The following is an 18,066-nucleotide window of genomic DNA, read 5'->3' as shown; positions in this document are numbered from 1 at the left end:
GGAATTGTTAATCTGGAGTCCACAGATCCAATTAGGTCCTGCACTGGAATGGGCTTGAGAGGATATCTGAAACGTCCTAGAAAAATGCAAATTTTTCCATATCTACGGCTCCGTGCATTTTTCTAAGATGATGATCCGTAGCTTTCACCAAATTCCCAGAAGTCCCATGAGTCCCCACTCCCCAAACTTAAGAACCACTGAGATACACAGGGCATCAATTTAGCAACCAACTGTTTATGTGTTCTTGCTGGGGAAGAATTACAATGACCTTATTTTCAAAACCAAAAGTTGGGGGTGCAGATTTGGCTACAAAGCTGGAAACCAAGATAGGATATTGAAATGAGGATTGTTCCAGAAAACTCAGGACATAAGTTCACTTTAGATATAGGGTCCTCAGGATGTGATGGGAGCTGGGAAAATGTGGTTTACCAGGGGCCATGCCAAACCAGGTAGAACAAGTAGTTGTCCTGAAGACCATAGTGTTATTGGCAAAATCGGTACTAGCACTGGGATCTTTTGCAGTGGCATTTCCATAACCCCACCCCCTTGTGTTTATTCTAGAACAGCCCCTCTTCCCTGTTCCCCCACACACACATACACACACACACACACACACACTTCCTGTTTTATCCTTAATCGGAGAAACCCTAGCAAAACATCTCCACTTGTGGCCTCCTGTCTCTGGCTCTTCCCCTAGTCCAGGGCCACATGATATAGTGATTATATACCATGGATTTATTTTTTCTTTTCTCGCTCTTTTTTTTTCTCTTTTTTTGGAGCACCTGTGATTTCAAAGACCTTTTTCTTTTCTTTTTTTGAAATTGAAGTATAACTGACTTACAATATTATATTAGTTTCAGGTGTACAACACAGTAATTTGTTATTTTAATATATTACAAAATGATCACCACAATAACTCTAGTTACCATTTGTCGCCATACAGAGTTACTACAATATTATTGACTGTATTCCCTATGCTGTACATTATCTTCCCACGACTTATTTTATAACTGGAAGCTTGTACCTTAATTTTCCTCACCTATTTCACTCATTTTCGCCCCCCACCACCATGCCTGTGCCCTCTGGCAAACACTTGTCTGTTCTCCATACTCATTAGTGAGTTTTCATTTTGTTTTGTTAGTTCATTTGTTTTTTAGATTCCACATACAAGTGAAATCGAACTGTATTTGTCTTTCTCTAATTTCACACGGTATAATACTCTCTAGGTCCACTCATGTTGCTGCAAATGGCATTATTCCATTCTTTTTTACGGCTGAGTAATATTCCAGTGTGTTTATATACCACATCTTCTTTTATCCATTCATCTTTCAGTGGACACTTGGATGATTTTATATGTTGGCTATTGTAAATAATGCTACAATGAACATAGTGTTTTTGTTTTCTTTGGAAAAATACCCAGAGTGGAATTGCTGGATTGTGTGGCAGTTCTATTTTTAATTTTTTGAGAAACCTCCATACTGTTCGCCATAGTGGCTGCACCAATTTACATTCCCACCAGCAGTGCACAAGGGTTCCCTTTATTCCCTATCCTCACCAAAACTTATTTGTTGCCTTTTTGATAACAGCCATTCTGACAGGTGTGAGGTGATATCTCATTGTGGTTTCAGTTTGCTTTCCCCTGATGACTAGCAATGCCCAGCATCTCTTCATGTGCCTGTTGGCCATCTCTGGGTCTTCTTTAGAAAAATGCCTATTCAGGTCCTCTGCCCATTTTTTAACTGGGTTGTTTGTTTCTCTGATGTTGAGTTGTATGACTTCTTTGTATGCTTTGGATATTAGCCCCTTATCAGATACATCATTTGCAAATATCTTCTGCAGTCCCATTTGCTTATTTTTGCTATTGTTGCCCTTGCCTGAGGAGAGAGATCCAAAAAAATATTGCCAAGACCGATGTCAAAGAGCGTACTGCTTGTATTCTTCTAGAAGTTTTATGGTTTCAGGTTTCACATTTAAGTCTTTAGCCCATTTTGAGTTTATTTTCTAACATGGTGTGAGAAAGTATTCAAAGGCCTTTTTCTGATGTCAGACCTTGTTTCAAAGCTCAGAACCCAAATTTTGGTCAATTAATGAGTCTGTATCAAAGTAACAAGACAGAAAAAAGGAAAAGGAAACAAAAACTTCTCATACTGTACGTGCTTGTTTGTCAGTCAACCCCCAAAATCTTCTTCAGCCCCTCACTCCTGCACTAGACTAAAAGCTGCTCTTCCGGGTGTGGTCCCAGAACCAGCAGCATCGGCATCACCTGGGAACTAGCCAGAAAATGCAAAGTCCCAGGCCCTTCCTCGGTCTTAGAGAATCAGAATGTGCATTTAACAGGGTCCCAAAGAGATCTGGATGCACATTAGAGTTTGAAAAACTGTGTTAAAGGCACAGCCCAGCTGATGGTGAGAGCGCCCCCGCTGGCCAAGGGTTGTTATTACATCCATTTAAATTAGAGAAACCAGAAAAGGCTCAAACGTGCAATGTGAAGTAGCCTTATAGATCATGCAGTGTCCCTTTTCCTTTATAAAGACTATAAAATGGTCCCCCTCTAGTCTATTTAATGGAGCATGATGGAAGAGCCAAAGCACTATTATTCTAAATGTCCAAAACCTGACTTCTAATTGTAATCCTGCACTTACTTTTATTTCACTTTATTTCTCTATCTGATACAAGACAGAGAGAAATCACCTTTCCTGTCCATGGGGCAGCCTTTCTGTGAATGTCAAATGGAAGGGAGTGTAGGGTCATGGTTAAGAATGTGGACCCTGGGTTGAAACAGCTCCAATTATAAAGTCTCTATCTAGCAGTGCTTAGCTGAGTAACCTTAGCTAAGTAGTTTGCCCTCTCTATAATAATAGTACCTATCCCATCAGATTGTTGTGAAGGTTAGCGGTTAAAACATTTAAAAGGCAAACAGCACTCTGTAGGCACATAATTAAGCAGTCAGTAAGTGTTATTATCTATGTGAAAGCATTCTACAAATTGTGAAGAGCTCTACAGATGAGGGAGCTTGTTTTTACTGGTGGGCAGACATGCAAGGCTATCAGCTCTAGATGAGAATTAAAGATGTCACCCATGGCTCACTAAGGAATTTCCCAGACCTCTGTCCCAGTGGCCCGAAAACACACATAGAGAGGCACCAGGACCTTATCTGCAGAGTAACTCAGGCTTCTCCACAATGCTCAGGCAGCAAAGCCGGGAAGTCACAGGGCTCTTTGTGAAAATCAATGAAACAGTGTCTAATTATGAGCATTTGTACTCATCGTATGCTCACCGACGTTAACTGCTAGCATTGCTATTGTTTTATTTTTAGTTTTGTAGAAAATTATCTTGTGAAAGATTCTAATAAACAGAAGAGGTAGGGTGGCACCAAAGGGTTAATCAATAGGATTTCCTCAGTTTTACCCACGTGACTTTATCACACTCATTTTGTGCAACTTAGAGGCTGTTTTGTGAACAAACCTGAAATATACATGATAGCCCATTCTCAAGGCTCTGCCTCCCAGGTTTGACCTTTAAATTATCACACTTTTCATTCACATAGAGATAAAAAGCTGCAGAACAGAGAATAATATTTGTCCTGTTGGAGGTTTCCAGGAACACTGTGACCTGACCTACACCGACAGCTGCAAGAACAAAGGATTCCGGCACCAAGAAGTTTATAACAACCAGCCACACCCCTGCCCCTTTTAGCTTAAGAGAAGCTTGAATCCTAACTCAGAGAAGATGGTTCTTTGGGACACTAGTCCACCATCTTCTCCATCTGCTGCCTTTCCGAATAAAGCCGCTATTCCTTGCCCCAGCACCTCGTCTCTCTATTTTTTTATTGGCCTGTCATAGGGCGATCAGTATGAGCTTGGACTCCATAACAAAACATCATGTTTTAAGTACTTTACATGTAGAAACACATTTGGTCCTCACAATAACCTCGTGAGTTAGGTACTAATAGCATCCCCATTATACACATGGTGAAACTGAGGCCCAGGGAGATACAGAGATTTGCCCAAGGCCACACAACTGGAAGCAGGTGAAGGCAGGACTCTGGTCTGAGAGATTCCAAAGCCATTGCTCTTCCTTCCCAGGAGACAGCCTCACCCTATTGCTTGGTTTCTGCCAAGGTCCAGTTCACTGAATATCTGGGAGAAAAGAGTGAGAGCCACCAGGACGATGGGCCTGTTGCATAGCAACCCTGAGCTTGAGCCTGGTGAGGGGAGATAGGCTCCTTAAGTTTTTAAAACACCATCACTAAAAATAGCCTGAGCTATGACAGCTTAACACGAGGTCTCCTCCAAGAGAAACCCATCTCGCAATGGAATGTCTTTGCTGTGTTGTCCTTGAGAAAAGCACGTGAAATTATGGGAGGCTGGGTATCGGCAGCTTTTCCCAGAAAACACACTACTTCATTCCACTCCTTCACCTCAGAGCGGAGGGTGCAGCCATGTGTACGCGGCTCATGAAAGTGCTATCTCCGTATTTTTTTTCCCACTCCAAAGCTGGAATTCAACCCAGGTCGGGCCAAGAGCGGTCCGCCTGATTGTAAAACATGGCCTTCGGCTTCCCTGTATTAATCTCCCAGAAATTAATCACCTTGGTTGGAATCACCTTCGGTACAAACGTTTATAATGCCTACATTTGTCACTCCAGAAGAGACCGTGCCAATTCCAGGGGCACCTACTATAAATCTCATACCTGACAAAGAATATTAGATATTTAATTAGATGTTAAAAAAACTCTTCACCTAGTACCTTGACGATCACCGGGTCCTCTTCTAAGGCTGATGATTAAAAGAACTCCTGTCTGAGCCTGCTGTGTTTCTCTGGGAATCAGAAAGTGCTTATCACAGTAACTACGGAGCCTGAATGTTGGCCTGCCTTGGGTAGGCACACGAAACAGTAACTACGGAGCCTGCACACTGGCCTGCCTTGGGCAGGCACACGAAACAGTAACTACGGAGCCTGCACACTGGCCTGCCTTGGGTAGAGGCACACGAAACAACAAAGGAAGTTTAAATGCAGCCACTTGCCCACAAAGAACAGTCGGCCATTTATTTATTCAAGGCAGAATAATGGTCCCCCAAGGTGTCCATCTTCTAATGCCCAGAACCTGTGAATTTGTTACAGGACATGGCAAAGGGAATTAAGGTTACAGATGGAGTTAAAAGTGCTAATCTGCTAACTTTAAAATAGTGAGATTATTGGGATTAACATATACACATTACTGTACATAAAATAGAAAACCAACAAGGACCTACTGTATAGCACAGGGAACTCTACTTAATAGTTTGTAATAACCTATAAGGGAGAAGAATATAAAAAAGAATAGAAATATATTATATATATGTATAACTGAATTACTTTGCTGTACACCTGAAACTAACACACACTGTAAATCAACTATACTTCAATTTTTTAAAAAAAGGAGTATTTAACTCAAAAAATAAAATAGTGAGGTTAGCCTCGATTATCCAGGTATTCCCAATGTAATCACAAGGTTCTTAAAGGTGCAAGAGGGCAGCAGAAGAAGAGAGTCAAAGGAATATATGATTAGAAAAGAAAGGCACACAGGGATGCAACACTGCTGGCTTTGAAGATGGAAAAAGGGGGTCCATGAGCCACTGAATGAAGGCAGCCTCTACAAGATGGAAAGAGCAAGGAGACGGTTCTCCCCTAGAACATCCAGAGCCTGCCAACACCTTGGTTCTACCCCAGTGAAACCCCTTTTGTACTTCTGACCTCCTGAACTATAGGACGATACATCTGCTTTGCTCTGCTTTGTCACCAAGTTGTGGCAATTTGTTACAGTGGCCACAGACAGGCAATGAATGCAAGCACTTACTTTGTACTTAATTATCAGCACAGTGGTCAGTACTAGGCAGACAACAGTGAAGCTATGGCTGCCACCTTTCCCCTCCAGCAGTTTATACTCTGGTGGTGCGGACAAGAAGGGAAAATCAATAATTAAAGGCGATAAAACAGGCAAAGGAGAAAGACAAAGAGCAGTTGGCGGAAAGGCTAACAGAATGGGGATGGTGGGAGGCATCTCTGAAGAGGTGGCATCTTACCCTAAAGAGAAGGAGTTGAGGGGGAGAGAATTCCGGGTGGAGGGGACATATGCAAAGGTCCTGGGGTGGAAAAGGGCTTGGCACATTGTGGCACTGAGGGAAAAACAATGCGGTTGGAGCACAGCAGGCCAAAAAAAAGAGAGGCATGAGGTGACATTGACCAACAAAGAAAGGGACAGTTGTGCTGGGCCTCGAAGACCTTGGTTCCAGTTTGGATTATCTTCTGAGAGTTTTGGGTTTGAAGGATTTTAAGTAGACTGCCAAGATGCAATTCAAATTTAAGAAGATCTCTTCTGCTGCTGTGCAGAGGAACAGGTTGAAATGGAAGGATGCAGAGACACTAAGCCATTCCCCACGTGGGGAAATGACTGTGGCTTAGATTTGGGCAGTAGCAATGGAGATGGAGAGGGTCAGGTTCAAGATGTATTTTGAACACAGAACTTATAGACTCGCTGATAGGCTACCTGTGAGAAGCAAAGGATGAGGAAAGTATAGCACCTTTGGGTTCACTTTTATTGCTGCCACCACAGTTTTCTTCAGCAAGAGACACACAAGAGGTTGGGTGCCACCTTTATCTTGTACACTAGTCAATTCTTGAAAATATATTCATTCATTCGACAAGTGTTTATTGAGTACCTACCATGAGCCAGGTGCTGTTTAGGTACTGGAGATACAGCAGTAAACTCAACATAAGCCCTTTCCCCATAGTGTTTATCTTCTAGTGGGTAAGACAGACAACAAACAAATAAATGTAAAAATGTACAATGAAATTTCAGTTTCCCAGTTATAGGCGATGAAAAGAAAAGCAGGGGATCGCTACTTCAGATAGGACCGAAATCCTGGCTAACTCATGGAAATCACAAGTTCATTATCTAGCCTAATTAGGAAATAGAAAATAGAGATGTTAATTGCACAGTTAAGATAATTAGTAATAACTGCAAACAGGACTTGTCATGAACCCTGAGGCAGCTACCTCGTTTTTCTGTCAAAAAGTGTTCCTTAGTGAATCTTGAATTGGGCCATGGAGAACGCCTTTATTTTTGATACAAGGAAAGGAGTAGAAAGAATAGTATAAATCAAAGGGTAGAGGTGGAGGGGGAGGAAAAGAAACCGGCAGGCTGAGACCAAGCAGGACCCTGTAAGGCCCTCCCAAGTACAAAGGCCTTTCTGTGTCCCCCATTGCTTGTTTGTAGGAAAAGGGTTTCAGCCTCCTAGACCTTCCCTGAGTTCCGAAGGGCAGATTCAAATAGCTACTAATTAGGGGAGTGAGGAAATGCAGAAAGAAACAATAGTGCAGCATGGGACCTGGCGCCCACGCTTCCTGGGGGCGGGGCGGGAGCTGCGCAGAGAAATCTGATACGGATCTCTGAGTTCCTCCTTCAGAACTAAGGCCTCCACCCAGGCAGAGGATGGTAACCTCAGGCTGAGCACAAGCCCAGACTGGTTGGAACCAGAGGCTGATGGCTGAGATTCCCAGAAAGCCATCCTGTTATCTCACCGCCAGAGAATCAGAGGAGGGTCACACACCTGCAGCCCTTCCCCCCAAATGTTGCTTCTATAAAATCTTCTTCCCTGAAACCCATCCGGTCTTTTGCGCAGTAGCCGCCCTGTTCTCCTTGCATGGCCCTGCAATAAATAATCCTTTCTCCACTCCAAACGCCAACATTTCGGTTTGTTTGGCCTCACTGTGCGCTGGGCACACGAACTTGGCTTCAACAACGATGACACGGCCAGGTCTCAGCACCAGACTTTGCCAATCTCATCACTGACAACTGGACCACTGCACGCTTTCTTAGAGACGCGAAAGTATCAACGAGAGGAAGAATGGGGAATTCCAATCAGGCTAACAGATTTATCTTTAACTAACATACCTGAACTGTATGATTTGTGTCGTATATTTAAATACAGAATTCCCCTACAAAATTAAACTTCCTTTTCATTCAGAGATTCCTGAAATTGCTAAGACCAGAAAAACACGGCTGCTCAAAGGAGGTTTACCAGCCCCCACCAACAAAAGCAGTCTGGCAGGTAAATAAAGTCTTGAAATTGCTCTGTGCTAAAACTAGAAGCCCAGCCAAGTGCTGAGCACATCACCAACACAAAAGAGATGTTAGACTTTGGGCTTCTTGATGCCAGGGGCCAGCTTGCCAGCGTTCGGTTCTGGCCTAGTGCATGGTGGGTGCATATGACGATGTGAGAAGACAGATTAGCTGGTGTATTTGAGGAATAAATTAGTAAAATAATCAAGTGTGACTGTACCACTACCATGTACAAAATGGCTCTGTTTCTTGCAGCGATGCCTGGGACATAGTCTTTAAAGTAAAAATGTCTATTTATAGAGAAGGCAAAAGACGTATGAAATGATCAATAAACATTTGTTAAGCAACTGCACCTAAGTCTGGGACACGATGCCCAGTGAAAGTCGGACAAGATATATGTCACAGGAGAGCTTCTGCTTTTTGAGAGGTTTTCATGCTCGAGAGAGAGAGAAAATATCCAAGTAAAATGTGAAGATGATGAGGATGATGATGACGAGGGGGAGAATTTCCACTATTGGTTGAAGTCTTACTATTTGTTTAGAATTCACTACCATGTTGTATTTATCATCACATTCAATCCACACAACAGCCCTAGGAGGAAGTCACTGGATTATCCACATTTTACAGATGAGAAAAGTAAGGATCAGAGAGGGTAAGAAACTAGCCCCAGGTCACACAGCCTACAAATAGTGGAGCTGGGATTTAAACCCCTGTATCCTGCCCTCAGAAATCCTGTTTTATGCTGCTCCCACTGATCACGTAATGAGGGGGCACTTGATCTACAGAGAAAACATCTGGGAGTGTAAACTGCAGCCTCATATTCCATGTTAAATACAGGAAAAGTCAGCAGCTATTCACTCTACCAAATGGAACAGAAAGACTCCTACTCTCTGGCAGAAAGAGAGATGAAAAGGCACTTTTTTTAGAGGTTGTAATTAGCATCAGTGTCATCCTCAATATCATCATCCTTTGAGAGAGAATAACTTTAATGACATCATATTCTTAGCCTACACTGATATAACACAAACTGACTCAAACTTCAATCCATCAAAAATGCAAGTTTTATTCAACTATTAAAACTATATTTTTGAAAAAAAAGTGATCTGGAGAAAAGCCCATGCTATACAATGTTTAGTGATAAAGAGAAGGATATGAAACTGTATATAGTGTAGCATACTCCTATTTGTATGTCAGAAAACACCTTTCTAAGAATCTATGAGGGAATTCCCTAGTGGTCCAGTGGTTAGGACTCTGAGCTTTCACTGCGGCCACCCGGGTTCAATCCCTGGTCAGGGAACTAAGACCCCGCAAGCTGCGCAGCACAGCCAAAAAAAAAACAAAGCACAGCTTTAGGACAATTGAGGAAATCTGACTATGGGTGGTAGTGGTATCATATCAGTGCTAGAAATCATAATTAGTGTAAAAAAATTAAAATGAAATTGGAAAGGAATGAAATATCATTCATAAAAAAGAACATATGACTTAAAATATGTAAAAAAAAGTTACAGACAAATATAAATACTATAAGTATTTCTGCATGGTGGTATTTCAGGTTATTTCTATTTTCTCCCTTAATTATCTTCTTTTTACCAAGTTTTCTAGGCAGATTTATAGTATTCCTTTATCTGAAAATTTTTAATCTCAAAATCTACACACACACACATCTACTTATGGTATTAAAAATCAAATAGAAATTATGCTGTTATTCACAGACTATTTCTAAATTTATAGAAGTCAGTTGGTATACTGAAGAAGAATCAAGAATCCAGGATAATATTTCTTCTTGATTCATTAATTCTACTTTCTTAATATGATGAAAGGCTATTTTCCTAGTTCCAGGAGGGGGTGAAATAGGCTTTTTTCCTCTAAATGAATAACCATTACCTGGAGCCAAAGACTCATACACGACGGGAAGAAAAACACAAACATGATTTAAGGCTTCCTCTCATTTTCCCAGAAATCCAGTGTAAAAGAGAAGAGAAGAATCTTAGCAAAAAAGGAAAATAAGAGTTATAATTTCTCACCAATCCAGACAGAATCACATGTACCAGAGGGGGAAGGGACCATTGGACCTTGGTTAGATGGACTCTAACTTCCATGGCCAGAGAGGTCAGGCAGACCAGCCCTCCTTCAACCTAATGAAGGAGGCTGGAAAAAATCCCCACTATCCCCAGGCACCACCAAACAAACATGTTGCATATTCTGTTTCAAGAAAAATGGGAGGGAGTATTTGTGGAAACAAAAATGATTCCTATTTTTTCCCAAAGTTTGAGATGTAGGTAAATAAAAAATTTCCCTCTCATCTTTCTCTCACTTGTGCTAATGTCTGTCTTACAATGATGGAAAGGGATGCTCAGCTTCAATGACTAGAGGACAGACAATAGGGAATGGTACAGACTATGGTGAACTTAAGGGGCAAGCTGTCAGCTATCTCTAGCTAATTCGTGGCATATTCTAAGCTCAAAATGTAGCCTGCAACAGAGTTACTGGGGAATCTTTTTAAAATTAATCCTGAGCCACAAAACCAGAGATTCTATTCACTTTGTTTAGACCAAGGTTCTGGAATCTGCATTTTAACAATCACCCTGAGTCAGCAGTAACCAATAAAAATATAATGGGTGCTACAATTGTAAGCCACATTGTAACTTTACATTATGTAGTAGCCATATGTCTAAAAAGTAAAAAGAAACAGAAGAAATTAATGTTAATAACATATTTCATCTCACCTATCATTTCAGCATGTGATCCTAATTAACAAAATTATTAATTTTTCCTACTAAGTCTTCAAAATGTGGTGCGTATTTTACACTACAGCACACCTCAATTCATTGTAGCCACATTTCAAGTGCCCAGTTGTTATTGCGAGGCACTTATCTTTCTGGTTCATCTTTATGAAAGTCATACTTAATACTGATTCCCATTGCTGAAGTATAAGCTGCTTGTCTTAGTCTGCTGAGGCCCCTATAACAAAATACTGCAGACTGGCTGGCTTATAAACAACAGAAACAACTTATTTCTCAAAGTTCTGAAGGCTGGATGTCCAAGATCATGGTACCACTACAGTCGGGCAGGGGAACCTCTTCCAGGTCACAGACTTCTCATTATATCCCCACAAAGTGGAAGGACTAGGGAGCTCAGCAGGGTCTCTTATATAAGAACATTAATCCCATTCATGCAGGCAACACCCTCATGACCCCATCACCTCCCAGAGGCTCCATCTACTGATACCAACACTTCGGGCAATAAGTTTCAACCCGTGAACTTTGAAGGAATACAAACATTTAAACATAGCAGTGCTCAAAGCCAAAAAATGTATTTGGCCCTCACATGCTCCAATACCTCTCTCCAGCTCTGCCTCATATTAACCCCATGACCTCGGACAAGGGGCCCCTTCCCCTGTCAAGATGACAATTTCCTCATCTACAGCTGAGTCACTTGGACTAGGAGATCTCTGGAGACTCTTCTTTGATGGCATAGTGCTAATACACGGATTATCTGTCCTGCGGTCCCAAGAAAAGAGTATTTTTCTTTTCTTTCCGTCTTTCTTTTGTGATGCTTCTCAGGAAGTTAAAAGTGAGGCATGAAGAACCTGGTGTAGACATGGTCTAAAGGCATGGTCCAAGGCATGACCTGGTTTAGTTAGCCAACCAGGAAGCTCCATTTCTGTGAGGCTGTGAGTCATCACCAACCTGTAAGGCACTCACATCTGGGAGAGCCCACCTCTCAGAAGGAACGCTGCTCTCAACTTCATGCCCCCTATGAGCAAGCTGATTACTTACTGTGCATATAATTTAAACTTCTGGTGTTAATTAGGACAAGTGAGACGATGCTGATACAACAAACAACCTTCAAGTCTCAGTTGCTTAAAACAGAAGTGTATTTTTAACTCATACAACATATCCAATGTGGGCCAACACTGTTTTGGGTTTGAACTGTGTTGCCCCAAAATGCATGTATTGATGCCCTAACCTCAGAATGTGACCTTATTTGGTAGTAAGGTCATCATGTAACTTGTTAAGATGAGGTCTCCTGGAGTAGGGTGGGCCTTTAATCCAACATGACTGGCGCCCTTATAAAAAGGGGAAGTTTGGAGACAGATGCACACAGGGAAAGAGCCATGTAAAGATGAAAGCAGAGATGGGCTGATGTTTCTACAAGCCAAGGAATGCCCAAGATTGGAAGCAAACCACTAGAAGCTGGGTGAGAAGCATGGAATAGGTTCTCCCTCACAGCCGTCAGAAGGAACCAACCCTGATGACACCTTGACCTCCTTGACCTTGTGTTGATACTTCTAACTTCCAGAACTGTGAGATCACACGATTCTGTTATTTAAGCCACTCAGTTTGTGATACCTTGTTTACAGCAGCCCAAGCAAATTGTCCCCCAGCAGCCTGAGATAATGAATACTTTGCCATCTGGTAGCTGTGCCCTGCGGAACTCATGGCCTTCTCAGTAGTAAGAACCAGGGAAGAGCTGCCAGGAGGATCTTCCAGGCTTTGGCCCAGAAGCGACACAGGCCACTTCTGTTCAAAGGCTGTTGGTCAGGACGAGTCATACAGGTCTTGACAGCAGGGCTGAGAAACAGACACCACGTTGGGTGACCAGCACTCTCTGGCACCTTCCACCAGGGACCCTCCCCAGAGACTAAGTATTTCTGCCAAGCAATGCTTTGCTGGGTGGTAACTACGTAGCCATTCCAGTCTTCTCCCTTTGTAAGTTGCAGGGGCATTGGAAGAGCTATCAAGAAGTACTAGAGGTCCAGGGACAGCTTCATTTCATTTCAGATGACCATTGTAATTGAACTGTTGTAACTTGAACTGGCTGTCAAGAGTGTTGTACCAAGACAGACTCAGCTCTGCATGGGTTCTGGGATGATAACTGACAGCAATTATGACGGGTGAACAATGGAAGAGAAAGAGAGTGTGTATACCATGGGCTTGCCCCTCCAGTTCGAGGGGGAACAGACTTGGATGATGGGGCAGCGGTTATATCTGGGTCAACATAGAAAAGGGGTCAGAATGCCTGAGCTTAGGCCTCTTTTCCGTATAACATGATAAAAATCCTTCCCCAGGTATGCGTATCCCTTTGTGATTTTCAAACTGCTTGTACTTCTGTTACCTCGTTTGGTATTCTCAACACTCTTAGAAGATACGCATTTTAGATAAAGGAAAAAATGTTTCAGGGAAGTTAGATGATTTTCCTGAAGGCATGCAGTGTGAGTGGTTGTCGAAACCAAGGTTAGAACCTGCATTTCTCGCGGCTCCTAGAGGAGCCCTTGCCATAGCTCTGGCACAGAGGTCTGGCTCTAATTAGTGACTGGAAAACCTCCTGCTCTCTGTTCTACAAAAGTTTTTGAACCAACAACCAAAAAAGAAAACACTTTGCTCAGCAGTCCATGAATAAGACACCCTCTTCGAGCAAGCTTGTGGAAGCTCTTGGAGTGACATCAACAAGGAGTTGGCCGCCATGATTCCTCTTGACCTTCAGGACTCAGTAAGGTATGGCCGGTTCTGAAGGATGCATGGGTTAAAGTGCTTTTGCTCCATCCAATCTAACTCACAGGGCAGCATTGTAAAGGAAACCAAAGCTGCCTGCTCCGGCATTCAACAAAGAGGCCCCCATGGAAACACACATGCAAGCACCAAGCTCTTAGGTGTCCAGGGAACACAATCAGGTAGTCATTCCCCTCCCCAAACCACCGGCTTGAGAAGCTTTCCAAACACGCAGCTTGAGCAAGATTATTAAAGTGTTTCTTTTTAAGATGACTTTTTAATTGCAAAATGATAATATCCCAGCATCTCTGCCTCACTGACATTAGGGAAATATTTAGAAAGCGTTTGTGTGTCCTAAGAGAAAGGCTGGTACATAATTGCAAATTATTACCACTTTTGCAGGTCACGCTGACAAGATTATCTCCCAGCAGGCTGACAGTCAGAAATCTGCTTCTAATCTGGTGGTGTTTCACAGCTGGTAACCTTTTTATTTATTCCTGGATAGAATGGAAATGAGTGCTGTGTGTCTTCTCCTCTCACTTTCATGGACCATTTATCATATCAAAGCCCATTTGTCTGCGTACCAGCCTAACCAAATTAGGTAAACAAAGTTCTAGAAGCAGCCGACAGCTGTTAGCGAGAGGAGTAATCACAAAACACAAAGCTTCATGGCAGCAGCTGCCACATAAACACAGTTTTCAAAAATATGGCAGCTCAGAGGCGGTTTCGGGAGGGAATCTTCAGAGGACTGTTAGAGTGCTCATGATGCTGAATTTGAAAAAGAGGTTTGCATTTCCAGTTCCTTAATATGGTAGGAAAAGCCCTGTATGATCTGGCCCCGCCCATCTCTCTGAGCTCTTCAACTCTCCGTCCATCCCCCTCCGTTCCTGCAGTGCCCTGGTCTTCTTTTGGGTCCTCCAATGCTCTGAGCTCCCTCCACCCCAGGACCTGAGTGTGTACATCCCTCCTTCTGCTGAAAGGTAGAGCGAACACACAGACAACACACAGACGCCTGCATGTTCATTCATTCACCCAACACTTACTGAGCATCTAAGGTACCAAAGGACTTGTGCCAAGTGCTATCAAGATACAGAGATACATGAGACATTGATTCGCAAGTTCAGCCATCAGCACAGCCCACAGTTTGTGTTTAGACATCCATATAAGAAATCATGATGGAAGCCAAGACTTGAAAAGCTTCATAGGAGAATATATGCCACAGTTGTTCTAAGAATTTTATGCACATTAATGATACAAAACAATCGTAAGAGGTAGATCCTGTTATTAGGCTCCTTTGAAAAGGAGGCTTAGGGAGATGATCTGGTCCAAAGTCACAAAAGGATAAAGGAACGAAGAGGGGACGGAGGTCTGGGGCAGGGCCTGAGACTCTGCAGCCTAACAAGCTCCCGGGTGATACAGATGCTATTAAGCCAGAGACCACCTCTGGACAAACAGGGCTCTGGAGTGGCAGTTCTCAATGTGTGGTTCCTGAAGCAGCAGCAGCACTGTCATCTGAGTGCTTGTCAAAATGCAGATCCTCAGCTCCACCCCAGACCTGCTGAATCAGAAACTCCAGGGCGGAGCCCAGCTGCCTGTGTGAACAAGACCTCCAGGTGATGATACGGGCTGAAATTTGACAACCACTGACACAGACAGCAGTGTATTCTCTAGTCTCCTTCATTTCTGGGTGTGGTTTTTTTTTCCTTGCTGGACACTCTGTCTCATTTCCAGATGAGGGAAGAAGCCTCAATGTCCTTACTGCATGCACGGTGGGGCCAATGCACAATCCTCCCTGGCAAACCCTCTCAGTTTCTCAAAGACGGTGAATTGTGCGGAGCATTCCTAAAACCCCAGGCCAGACCCCCGACTCAGCTTTTTCTAGATTCACCATTAGCCCCTTTAGCCTGAGTTATAAAACTCTCAAAAAACATGTGTATATACACATATATATATAGTTTATATACCTGTGTGTGTGTGTGTATATATATATATATGTTTTTGATTTGATAGATTTGTGGTAAGATACACACTGGACTATAAGGAATGTTTCCAAGATCTAAATGTAATAACAACCCAATAGAAATGAAAACTGCTGAACATGTAGTATTACAGAAAAACACCTCACTTTGATTAACATGGTATCAGTATTTGTTAGATAGAAGATTATAATCTCTTAATAAGGGTACAAGCAAAAGGGTACAATCATAATTTTATGAGCCTTGAATTTAATTTCAATAGAAATTGGAGACATTTGTTTCCAATCAAATTTGCCTCTGGATTCTGGGAATCTGTACTAGTCAAGATGGAATGGGCTGAGTAGTAAATAAAAGAGATTTTCAGTGGTTTGTCTCTTTCATGATCACATAGCATGTCCAGCCTTGCGTGCGTGTGTGTGTGTGCACGTGTGTGCGCGCGCGCGCGCGCGTGTGTGGTGGTGGTAGTGGGGAGGAGTGCTGTGCTCCACCCAGTCACTCAGGACCCCAGGCTACAAGAGCTCTGCCATCTTGGGACACAGCTCCCTCAGCCTGTGGCCCCAGATCCTGGTGCAGGGCAGAAACTGGAGACCTAGCTGTGGCTTTTTCACTCTCTCAACCAGAAGTGGTGCACATCACTTCCACTCACGTTTCATTGGCCAGAACGAGTCTCATGGCTCTGTTTAGCTGCAAGGGAAGCTGGGAAGAGTAGTCTCCTATACATGCAGGAAGAAAAAGAGAACTAGAAATTGATGACCAATAGTGATGCCTCCACACGCAGCTGAAATAAGTTGCATTTGCATCTCCATAAGTGTAATAAGGTATCAGAATGAGTGACAATCAACTGAATAAGATCTCTACAAATCAGCATGTGTGAGACTGCCACTGACGAAGCATTTATTATGCGCCAGACACTGACTATCCTATTTGCATACATCCTCTCAACAGGTGTGAAAGCAGCCCTCGAGGTGGTCCCATTTTTTACTTAGCCAGGGTAAACGTCTAGCCAAGATCTGAGGCAAGATTTGAACTCACTTCACCTGACTCCAGAGCACTCAAACCCAACCCATGCGCAGTCCCCACGGGTAACAACGCCAACCTCCTCCCACTGTTTCAAAGCTCCTGCTGGTTCTATATTGCCTTTCTGTGGACTGCATAGTTGCTTAAGTCAGATCCTACTAAAGATGGTCTTTCATCTCTGCAGGGCATTGTCTAGTGTACTGAGTCCAGGACCGCAGCCAATTAGAACTTTGTAAGGTCAGGTCTCTGGAAACATCATTAGTTAAACACACACACTTGTGTATACACACACACGCAATGCCCCCACCCCTCAGGGGTCAGCACAGCCTTAAGACTTAGATGCTGATCTATTCTCACTCTGTCTTCTGTTCTATGAGAGAGATGGGGGCCCTGGTCCTCCCCAGAGCTAGAGGAGCCTATCACCTGTGGACATGCTACAAGGAAAATGTCATTTGGAAACATTTAGCAGGACATAGACATGGAATGAGCAAGAGATGAGGCTTCTTGCTTCCTTCTCTCAGCTCCCCGGAGGTTCAAAGATAAACTTCAATGCCATGAACATCTTACCACCTTGCCCTTGGCTTCTGGTACAATTTCCTCCTCTTTCCCATTTGTACGATTCATGTTCTCCAGTTGTCTTTAGTTTTATATCAAGCAAATCGTCTTAGACCAGTTTTTAATAGGCAGAGAATACATCACAAATAAAGGACATCAGAGGGCATATATGTATTCACATATACGCACATGTATGTATGTATATATTAAGTAGCAATCAAATGGACACAGAAAAATAGACCTAAAAAGTCTAAAAACCATGTTCAATAAGGAGCAAAATGTCATAGAGTGGATATGGACATTGGAGTGAAATGGTTTATATCCAAATCCTAGCCCAGATACACCTGCTCTGTGATGCTCAGTTGTCTATCTGCTCGCTGCCTCAGTGCACTCACCACACACACACAAAAGAAAAGCATCTCTACCTCGGAGGGTGGTTACAAAGGTTAACTAAGCCCGTCCATGTAAAGCAATGAGCGCACTTTCCTACAATGCCTCACACAGGGCTTGAAACATAAGTGGTTGTTGTTGACGCTGATGTGTTGCTACTGACCTCACCATCCTTCAGTTGGGGTAAGGAGCATAAAACTCACCTTTGGCAGAGGGTCCAGGAGGGGAAACTAGCAACTCCGGGGCTGCCAAGGTTGAGGAAGATTCTGTGGGGAGTACCTTCTTACCTAGAGAGAACAGAATGCACATTTTAATCTCTACACAAGGTCGGACAGGACTCACATTGTAGAAACGATGAACATCTCATTTCCCATGAGGCTGTACAAATTAGCCTAGTTAGCTGCACAGTATCTATTCGGGGAACAAAACGTTTCTTTAATTAGGAAGAAAGACAAACAACATTAAAAGAAACGTGTTCTGCTTTTTGTCCCTGCCTCTAAAGCACATCTGTATTCTGAATGACAAAGCAGAGA

General features: G+C 42.9%; 1 long non-coding RNA gene across 1 annotated transcript in view; it reads right to left on the bottom strand.

Moving 5' to 3' along the window:
• Window positions 1-17,822, bottom strand: part of LOC309976463 — a 95,892-nt gene extending 78,070 nt beyond the window's left edge. Inside the window, exon 1 of the long non-coding RNA XR_014326990.1 lies at window positions 17,737-17,822. This is a non-coding gene — a long non-coding RNA (uncharacterized lncRNA). The remainder of the gene's footprint in view (window positions 1-17,736) is intronic.
• Between the last annotated feature and the right edge of the window lie 244 nt (window positions 17,823-18,066).

Source organism: Leucopleurus acutus (assembly GCF_964270905.1).
Source record: "Leucopleurus acutus genome assembly, chromosome: 20".
Lineage (NCBI taxonomy): Eukaryota > Metazoa > Chordata > Mammalia > Artiodactyla > Delphinidae > Leucopleurus > Leucopleurus acutus.
This window is presented reverse-complemented; position numbering and strand designations above follow the sequence as displayed.